The sequence below is a fragment of the Larimichthys crocea genome, chromosome XII (genome assembly GCF_000972845.2).
Source record: "Larimichthys crocea isolate SSNF chromosome XII, L_crocea_2.0, whole genome shotgun sequence".
In the NCBI taxonomy this organism is placed as follows: domain Eukaryota; kingdom Metazoa; phylum Chordata; class Actinopteri; family Sciaenidae; genus Larimichthys; species Larimichthys crocea.
This window is the reverse complement of record NC_040022.1, coordinates 2,966,394-2,976,879: the sequence shown is the minus strand read 5'-3', so window position 1 is coordinate 2,976,879 and position 10,486 is coordinate 2,966,394. Positions and strand designations below refer to the sequence as shown.

Sequence of the window (10,486 nt, the reverse complement as noted above, 5' to 3'; positions counted from 1 at the left end):
AGCTGTTGGTCCGTCACATGGTGGAGCTCTGAAGCGAGCAGAGGTCTTGTTGTGGTGCAGAGTTGGTCTGGTTTACGGTTTCAGACGCTGGCTACTGTTCCCAGATGGATCTCTGTCCTGGCCTGAAGGAGACTTCCAGCCGGGCTCGGCATCAGGACAGGACTGACGGCGTTTCGAAGGCTTTTCCACTGCACACCTGCTCGCACACTTTAACTTAACGAATTATCACAACATTTTCTGCTTTATGATTCATTCAAAACTTTTTCCACACATTAAACGGGTTTTGGTTTCAAAACTGGCTGCATCAATCTCAAATTGATATTTGTGAAAACGGCTGAAATGGCTGCAGGCGAAGCACGGATGACAGACTCATCATACTTTACAGATTATCGATTATCTTAGGAGCCTCGTTACAAACTTTATCTGAGTGCTGATAAAAAGACCTGACAAACATTCAGACGTTTTTTTTAAAGACTCAACATGAAGTCTGAAGTTTCATGAAGTAAAAGTACATCATGGGAATATCACTATAAGTACTTTATTGTTTGTACTACAGTGTGGTTACTCGAGTCAAAGTACTTTCCTCCACTGTACTTTGAGTTTTCATCATTAAGAGTGTTCATTAACGAACATGAATCGTGGACTGGACTTTAGAAAGTGGACTGGACTTTGGGATCGTGGACTTGATGGACTTAGATAGTGGACTGGACTTTGGATCTTGGACGGACTTAATAGTGAACTGGACTTTGGATCTGAATGCCTTGGTCGGGACTGGCCTTGTGTGATGGACTTAGTGCCTGGATCTGGATCGTTGGAGGACTTAGATAGTGGACTGGCTGGACTTTGGATCGTGGACTGGACTTTGGATCGTGGACTGGACTTAGATAGTGGACTGGACTTTGGACTCGTGAACTGGACCTTGGATCGTGGACTGGACTTAGTATGGACCGGACTTTGGATCGTGGAATGGATTGGATCGTGGACTGGACTTTGGATCATGGACTGGACTTGTGGATCGTGGACTGCTGGGACTTTGGATCGATGGACTGGAACTTGGATTGTGGACTGGACTTTAGATAGTGGACTGGACTTTGGTTGGTCATGGACTGGACTTGGGTTCATGGACTGGACTTGGTCTGTGGACCTGGACTCTAGATAGTGGACTGGGACTTGGATCGTGGACTGGAGTTTGTATCGTGGACTGGACGTTGTGGACTTGGATAGTGGACTGGACTTTGGATCGTGGACTGGACTTAGGATATGGATGTACTTGGGTATCGGGACTGGGGACTTTTGAGGTTCGGTGGATCTGGTAATTAGATAGTGGTGGGACTTAGTGGACTTTGGACTTAGATAGTGTGACTTGGACTATTGGTTGATCGTGGGTTATCTGAGGTTCTGTTGTGGGTTGACTTGAGGTTCTGTTGTGGACTTTGGACGTGGGTTATCTGAGGTTCTCTTGTGGGTTATCTGAGGTTCTTGTTGTGGGTTATTGAGTTGGGTTCTAGGTTGTGTGGGAGGTTCTGTGGTATCGGTTGTGGGTTATCTGAGGGTTCTGAGTTGTGGGTTATTCTGAGGTTCGTTGTGGACTTTGGAGTTCGTTTGGGTTTATCTGAGGTTCTGTTGTGGTTAATCTGAGGTTCTGTTGTGGGTTATCTGAGGTTCCGTTGTGGGTTATCTGAGGTTCTGTTTGGACTTCTGGATTGGGTTGTTATCTGAGGTTCTGTTGTGGGTATTGAGGTTCTGTTGTGTGTTATCTGAGGTTCTCTTTTTTTGGGGGTGGGATTGTGGGTTATCTGAGGTTCTGTTGTGGGTATCTGAGGTTCTGTTGTGGACTCTGAGGGGACAGGCTCGTCGCTCTCAGAGCAAGATCTTCTTCTTCTCTGTCCTCTCCACAGTCACAGCTTTAATACCAGACGAAGAAGCTGCACAGCCACAGACGTGAACGTACTGCCACCTGGTGGGACAGACACAGCAGAGAGCTGCTGCATGGTGGAGATATGTGCTGATCACGTGTTGTGATGGAAGTCAAAGAAGTTTCCTCTTGTCTGTCACTGCCAGACCTGACCTCTATGCTCTAATGAAACGAACCTCTTCACGGGAGGAGCTGAAACTTTTACACGGAGTCATGTTCTTGAACACTGTGTCAGATATCTTCTGTTCTGTTTCCCGCAGCTCCAAACGGTCGCTGGTCTTTGGACGGAAGGAATCCATAAATCTCACCTGTGCCGGGAAACAAAGTGACTGAACAACAAACATCTATTTATTGTTTTTTTTGTGTGTTAATCCAACAACATCCTAAACATATGGCAGTAATGAAAATAATAATTAAAATATTAATAATACTGAAAAGGACAAAAGAAATGAATAATTAAATAAAATGTAGATAGTAAAATAAATAATAAAAATTAAATTAAAAAATTAAACTGCACTAATTTGTCAGCAAATTATGTGCACTGAATATTAGGTTCAAGTATTCATTCATCATTCATTCATTCCCAACAACAAATGATTGTTTTCATTATCTTATTCTCTCGCTGCCTCCTCCAATCCAACATTCCAGAAAATAACATATAGGTCAGTTTTCAAGAGCGCCAAACTCGATGTTAAGTTATTTAACCAGTGGTTTTAAGGAGGGACAACCAACATTCTTCCAACACAATGCAACCACCGCGTTTGTCCTGCAGTAAAACAGAGTCAGCCATGTTTCTTTCCTGACAGGACAAGTGCGTCATCTGGAAAAAATGCCCAAAAATACAAACTCAGGGGACACAATGGTACAGAGAGATACCTTATCACTGAGCTCCAGAATTTTTGAATCTCTTCACTTTCCATATACTTCGGTATAAGTACCCTCGGTAAACTGTATACACTATAACATAGATGGAGTATATTAGGACTCAGATTTTATTTAATTGCACAGGGGAGATGTAGGCACATTACCAATTAAATTGTATCTTCTCATTTAAGGTTGATGGTTTTGAGTGTGGTTTTTAAGCAGATTCCACTCCATCTGTGAGTGAGTATATCTTCTTGTGAGTCTCGTACCCACTCCTGTCTTTTACTATCAGATCCTTTTCACACCAAACATGTTATAAAACTGGGAGATCAATCTTTACCCAAAACAGTTTGTTGTAGCATTGTTTCTAAGATGGAGAGTGGAGGTTGTTGCACTGAATTGTTAGTGTGTCAGATATAAAACCTGTAAATACTTAAAAAAAGTTTCTTCTGCAGTATATCAAACTTTGCCTTTAATCATTGAATGACTTTAGAGTTACAATCCTCATATACATCCTGTAGTTTTACTGTGCCCTCGTTCAACCATGCTTTAAAACCCATGTCGTTCTTTGCCGGAGCTGAAGTGATCATTACCCAGATTGGAGAGAAACAGGGACAACCCTGGGGAGTCATCCAACATTTTTTTTACTACATGCCACAAAAGTAAACCACAAAAAGTAATAAATGACTTCTGCTCTTAGACTGACTTTTACAATTAAGCTTTGAGTCCACTGAATGTGTTTTTGTGAAGAAGATAACGCTACATTATCTTACACACCAACTATCTCACATGTGATGAGGTATCGGAGCTCGCCAGGTGTTTTTAATCACATGATATGGTCATTAGAAACAGAGTAAGAACAAACAAAACAAAAAAAGACATGAGAAAATGTATTTATTTATTTATTCAAAAAGAAAAATCAGAAAATCAAATGACTTTTATCTTATTCATAAAAAGGTCACTGTCAGTAATTTGTGGCAGTGTGCAACAATTCTTATATATCAATGATCAGACAATAAAAAGGTTGAATTTGGCACCCAACATTTAAGGAAATGTTTCTTCCTTCTGATTCATTGTTTTCTGATGTTGAACAGTTGTTAGAATAAATCAGGCCCATTAGTAATATCAATCAGTGCAGTAAAGTTGCTGTGTTGTAGTAGAGTAAGTAGCAATGTGACACATCAGAGGAAAACCTTGAGAGAGAGAAAAAAAGGTCAGAATCAGAAAAAACATCAATGTGTTCACCGTACATCACCAATAAATCTACATTTGTTACATGAAATGATTTGAATCTTTCTGTAGAAAATCAAATGGTTGTTCTACTCAGTGTGATTGACAGGAGAGATGATCAGAGGGGCAGAGTTTTTACCTCCATCATTATTACATGGACTAAAGTATGGGTAGAGTTTCTCAGTGAAGCAGCAGCCAGTAAAGGAGTAGATAAGAGCTGCAGCATCAACGTCATAAAAGGAGACCAGACCCTCCTCATAATCCACAAACACCCCCACCTTCTCAGGCTGAGACTTCAGAGAGAGACGGACTGCAGGACCAGCAAGTGCTTTGTACTCATTTTCATTCCTCAACAATATCGTCCAGTAACCATTCTGAGGACTCACTATGATTTCTCCCTTCCTGTTGATCGACTCTCTGGCCACTCCTAAAGTCCACTCAGTCTTCCCTTTAACCAGAACCTCATAATAAAATCTTCCTGAAGAGAAACTCTGCTTTGCTAAGACACAAGGACAAGTATCAAATCTCTCTGAATTGTCTGGGACATTCTTCTTTACATCACCAAGTTTAACTTGTTTCCCATCATCAGACAGGATGAGCCAGGGATTTGCTGTATCAGGATCGAGTGTCACATCCACTGCAAACAGCTGGACCCTCTTCAGCTCGACCTCAAGCAGCTTCTTCATCTGTTTACTGAGCGTCTCCTCCAGCTGATTCACAGCTCTCACCACAGTCCCCTCATATGAAGGTGGACGGACGCTGACTTCTGTCCAGTCCTTGGTGGGTGGAGCAGTGTTCAGGGACGGGAAGCTTTGGAGGAGGGGGAAGGTGGTCTTGAGACTGTGAGAGCTGTGCTACCTCGTGCTTTCTCTTCTCAGCTCAGAGATTTCCTGTCCGCTCTTTGATGAAGCCTTCAGCCTGTTCCTCTTCTTCTCTCTTCTCTTTGATGGTGTCGATGAGCTCGGCCTGATTCTCTCAACAGACTCCTTCAGAGCGGTGAAGACCTGAACACCATCTGCTATCTCTCTGTCTGCATCTTCCTTACTGAGCTTCACTGAGCGTTTCATCTCCTCAATCTTCAGTCGTCTCTTCTGGATCATCTGCTGAATTTCAGCCTCTGTCTTCTCCAGCTCAGTCTCTTTCCTTCATATTCTTCTTTCAGAGGAACAACATCATGTGTCTTGTGGTCTAAAACAGTGCAGAGCATGCAGACCACACATCGGGTCGTCTTAAAGAACATCTCCAGCAGTTTATCGTGGCTTCAGTACACATCCTGCCTTCCAGGTTCCTCCACAGGGTCGATCAGCTGATGTTTCTTCAGACCTGACGTGTCAGATGAGCTCCAGGTGAGTCTCACAGTAGGAGACAGACACCCAGGCCGGACTTCAGGGCCTTCAGTTTGGTTCCAGTGCAGACTCACAGGGAACTTCTCCTGGTTTGGGAAACTTGTTGCTCGGAGCTGCTGCTGCTGGCTTTCTGTTGAGCTGACTGTCTGAACTGAGCAGCCACTCAGAGATGAAAGTATTGACTGCAGCTCAGTTTTTGTGGAGAAAACCTTTTTTACAGTTGGGACACTGACACTGGACTAATATTCCAGTGTTCAGTGATTGCAGGTTTTACAGAAGTTGTTGTCCACATGGTGTGGTGACTGGATCAGTGAACACAATCCAGACAGATGGAGCACAAACTGATCTTCAGTCAGCAACAGCTGGCAGCAGACATATCTACAACTCTGAGGACAGAAAAGTGTGAAAGACAAAGTGTAATTACATGTCTTTGATTTTTATTCAAATCACACAGATTTAAGAATAAGTCATCCTGGATTCGTTTGTTATATTGAACCAACGAGTTCCAAATTACTGAGAAAATGTTTGTTCAAGTCAGCATGGACCAAAATGGGACGGTGGCTGGTAGCTGGAGAGGTGCCAGTTCACCTCCTGGGTCACTGCCGAGGTTGCCTTGAGCAAGGCACCGACCCCCCAACTGCTCGCAGGCGCTCCTCAGGGGGGCTGCCATCACTCCACCATCTCTCTCCACATTGCATGTCTATGACCGTGTATGGTGTTCGGTTTTAAAATGCATGTAAATAAACTGAGTGAAAAGAAATTTCCCCGTTGAGGGATTAAATAAAGTCTCTGTTCATTCAGATGTACTAAAACAGCTCATTCTACAGTCAGTTCCTGCGATGCTGTGAGTGAAGGACAGCGCAGAGGTCCAGTCCAGTGGTGGTATTTCTATAGAACTTCCTGTCTGAGTGGAGCTGAGGTTTTGATTCTACTGGAAACGGTTGGTGAATCAGCTTAAGCTAAAGCTGGCTGTGACTGCATTGTGTCTAACCATTAACTAGCCGGAGTTTCAGTCACTGTTTGGTTTTTACCTGGAAATGACATTTGTTGTTTTTCATCAAAAGTGACACATTTCTATGACATGTTCATTTTTACATGGTCCAACATGTTTTAAAGAAGTTTTGCTTGAACTGAATTATGAGCAAATATTAGTCAGTGTTGTTTGTCTTTTGTAGTGCAGTGTACTCACCAGTGATTGACAGAGATTCTGCTGTTTGTGCAGAAATCCAGTTGAAGTTTCTTTCCAGAGAGAACAGAAGAGACTTGTAATAGCAGTTCTTGAAACACAGTAAATATTATCAGCTGTACTGCCTCACAAAGACAGACAGCAGGAAGTACAGAAACAGGGCGTGGGACAACATTGAAGTTGTAAGGCTGTTAATCAAAGTTTTAAACAGTGTAGAAGTTGTAAGAACATCAACTTATGACTGTATGAAATCAGATCCTGGACTCTGAACTTCAGCAATCCAAAGGCCGTCTTATCTAGGCTAGTTATCTTTTAGCAGGCCTGGTTTATCTGCTATGTTTTCTCTGTGACAGTTGGATGAGCTTCTTCCTCATATAGTATGTGCTATAACAAACTTTAAGAAGCTTTGTAGTGCAGTGTACTCACCAGTGTTTACAGAGATTCTGCTGTTTTGTTGAGAAGAACCTGATGGATTCAGTTGAACTTTTCTTCACAGACAAACAGAGAGACTTGTCTCGACTGCAGCTGCTGACACTCTGACAACCTTTCACTTTCATTTGAGGAAATGTGACGTTGAAGCTTCTCCTCTTTCAGTGTTGCTCCTCCTCTCAGTGCAGCTCTGTAAGTGAGCTTTGATTGGCTCATTAGGAAACACCCTGACAAAGCTTTGGAACAACAAGAGCTTCAACTTTTTGTTTTTAACTTAGTTTTCATTCAGGTTTCAGCAACTTCTTCACTCACATACATTCATATCCACATGTGTCTGCTGTTTCAGTCATTAAAGAATTAAAATAAGTCAAAATAAGTGAGAGAGAAGAGAAATGAATAACTCATTAAAAATGGACAGAAGAGGGCTTTAAGGTTGAGGTGAGTCATGCAGAATGGTCTCTGCAGTAACTTCACATCACTCTCTGCACTAGTGTAGCCATGGCAGAGCTCCACCTGTGAACAAATCTATTCTTTTTGAAGTGTCGAGGAGGCGAGTTCTTTGTTCCATCTGGTAAATTTTCCACATTTCTCAATCCTGTGGACACATTTAAATGCTGCTGTCAGTAACATTTGTAAAAGATTTCTTCTTCCTCTCTTCTCCCCAACTTAATGTCAACTGGTATAGTCCTCGTATTCCAACCTGGAATCTTTGATTAAATTTACTGAAATGTTCCCAAAATGATTTTAGTTCAGGACATGTACAAAAAGTAAGTTAAGTAAGTGAAATAGTGTTTTTTTACAAAAGGATTAGTAGTTACCTCTCTTTAATTGTTAAAAAAGATGCTAGGTATGATAGATATTCCCACGACAAACCTTTGACGACAGTTTTTCAATTTCTAACCAGGGCATGAAAAATCTTTCGAAATCAAAACATTGTGGTCCTCAACTGAGCCGCCCAATAATACCATTTCTAGATTTGGCAACTGTAGCCCTCCCTCATCATAAGGTAAATATAAGAGGGAGAGTCTGAGTCTTGGCTTCCTATTGTTCCAGATGAAATTAGAAAGAAGCTTTCTGGTTTAGGAAAAAAGGGAGGAGGAAGTGGAATTGACTGAAAAATCTATAAAATGAGGCAGTATAGTCTTTTACTATGCCTATTCTTCCCAGTGTAGAGAGAGGCAGTGTTGTCCATCTAGTGATCTCTTCCAACACCTCACAGCCATGGCGTCATAATTGGCTGAACTAAGATTACTTATCTTTGGTTTATTCTGATGCCGCATATTTTATCCCTCTATGGCGTTCACAAATGGGTGGGAAGCTACTGTTTTTTTCATTAAAATGAAATTTGTTAAAAATGTTTGGCCTTGAAACAGGTTTGATCTTTGGTTTCATTTACTAAAACAGTATTGTCTATTTTTTGTTAAATCTCGAAAGTTTGAACTTTGAGAGACTCCGTGGAACAGTCCTAGAATGGTTCAGGTCCTACTTGGAGAGCGGAGTTATTTTGTGACCATTGGAAGTAATCAATCAGATCGAGTGGCTATGGACATGTGGGGTTCCTCAGGGGTCAGTTCTTGGGACCTTTTTGTTCAGCCTTATATGCTGCCTTTGGGTCAAAGTCGCAGAATTCTAATGTCAACTATCATAGTTATGCAGATGACACACAGATATATCTTGCGCTGTCCCCGATGACGCAGTCCTATAGAGTCATTGTGTAACTGTCTAGAGCAAGTCAAAAATTGGATGAAACAAAATTACTTCAGTTAAATCAAGAAAAAACTGAGGTCATGTTTTTGGCAATAAAGAGAAGAGGGTTGCTGTCAGTAAACACCTTGAGTTACTGTCTCTAGAAACTAAGACCAAGTCCGAAACCTTGGCGTGTTGATAGACTCAGATCTGACCTTCAACAGTCACATAAAATCAGTCACCAAAACAGCTTCACCAACTTAAGAACATCCAGAGTTAAGGGCTTTATGTCCCAAACAGATCAGAGAACTGATCCATGCTTTCATCTCTCCAGTAGACTTGACTACTGTAATGGTCTTTAGACTGGACCCCCCAAAAAAGTATCAACAGCTGCGCCATTCAGAACGCAGCACTCGATTGTTGACTAGACAAAGAGATCAGAACACATCACCCCAGTCTTAAGTCTTTACAACTGGCTCCCAGTTAGCCACAGAATAGATTTTAAAGTTCTGCTACTAGTTTACAAATCACTGAATGGTGTTAGGCCCACAGTACATAACGGACATGCTAGTTGAATATAGGACCAAGTAGGGCTCTGAGATCTACTGACTCAGGTCAGATAGTGGAGCACAGAGTTCAAACCAGACACGGTGAAGCAGCATTTAGCAGTTATGCTGCTCACAACTGGAACAAACAGCAGGACTGAAATCAGCCCCAACTCTGAGCACTTTGAAATCCAGGTTAAAGACTTTTCTCTTTTCACGTGCTCATGGCTGAGCTCTTTAAAGAACTTTTAAAGAATTTTTAATCATAATCCAGTGATTCGTTTAATGTTTTAATGTATTAATGTTTTTAATAAAATGTTCTTCTCTTTTTATTTTTTTATTTCTATTGCTATTGCTTGTCTTGATGTCAAATGTTTTCCCTTGCCTCTGTAAAGCACTATGAATTGCCTTGTGTACGAATTGTGCTATACAAATAAACTTGCCTTGCCTAAATAAGAGAGAAATGTGAGAAAATGTTAATGCCTGTCTGAGAAAAGTGTATAAAAGTGTGTGGTTAAAATATGGATAATAATTGTAAAAAATAAAGTTGATCACTTCTCGGATTTCGTCTATTGCGGGTTATTTTTAGAACGTATCCCCCGCGATAAACCAGGGACCACTGTGTTGCGGTATCAGGGGACTCTTCACACTCGTGGATTATATTAAGAACTCTCCTCACATTGTGGAACCCCTGATGATTTTGCACAGAACCATTCTGGTCCCCATGTATAACGGCTGGTAGAACCTTCTCTAGTCTCATAGCTAGAACCTTAGCTATAATCTTTGCACCAGAATTTAAAAGTGATATGGTTCTGTAAGAACCGCTTTCGGTCAAAGCTTTGCCTGGTTTTAGAATAAGAGTGATCAGAGCGCTACGTAATGAAGCGGGGAGGCGACCTGATCTAAAGGATTCCACATAAACATCTAAACATCTGTTTTGGTTTAGTGGGCTGTCAGAATTCTAAAGGGTTTTATAATATGAGACATTTATTTCTGTGGGATCTGCAGATAATTCTCCTTTTTGTTCCTAATTACATTAATTGATTAATTAGTTGCTCTGTCAGATTCAAGTTTCTTTATCTGCCAAGCTAACAACTTACCTGGCTTTTCACCCTGATCATAAAAAGTTAGTTTCAGTCTTATTAGACCATCTCCAAGCTCCTCGTATTTTGCTTTAAGGGTCAGTAATTTTTTTTGTGTCAAATCATCTACGATAACCTCTCTCTCTAATTTTAGAGTCTAATTCATTCATTGTCTGTTTGAATTTATTAAATTTACAGCTGGT

The 10,486-nt window shown here is 41.2% G+C and overlaps 1 pseudogene; it reads right to left on the bottom strand.

Moving 5' to 3' along the window:
- Window positions 1-3,985: 3,985 nt before the first annotated feature.
- On the bottom strand, window positions 3,986-9,915 carry LOC113747023 (E3 ubiquitin-protein ligase TRIM21-like; annotated as a pseudogene).
- Between the last annotated feature and the right edge of the window lie 571 nt (window positions 9,916-10,486).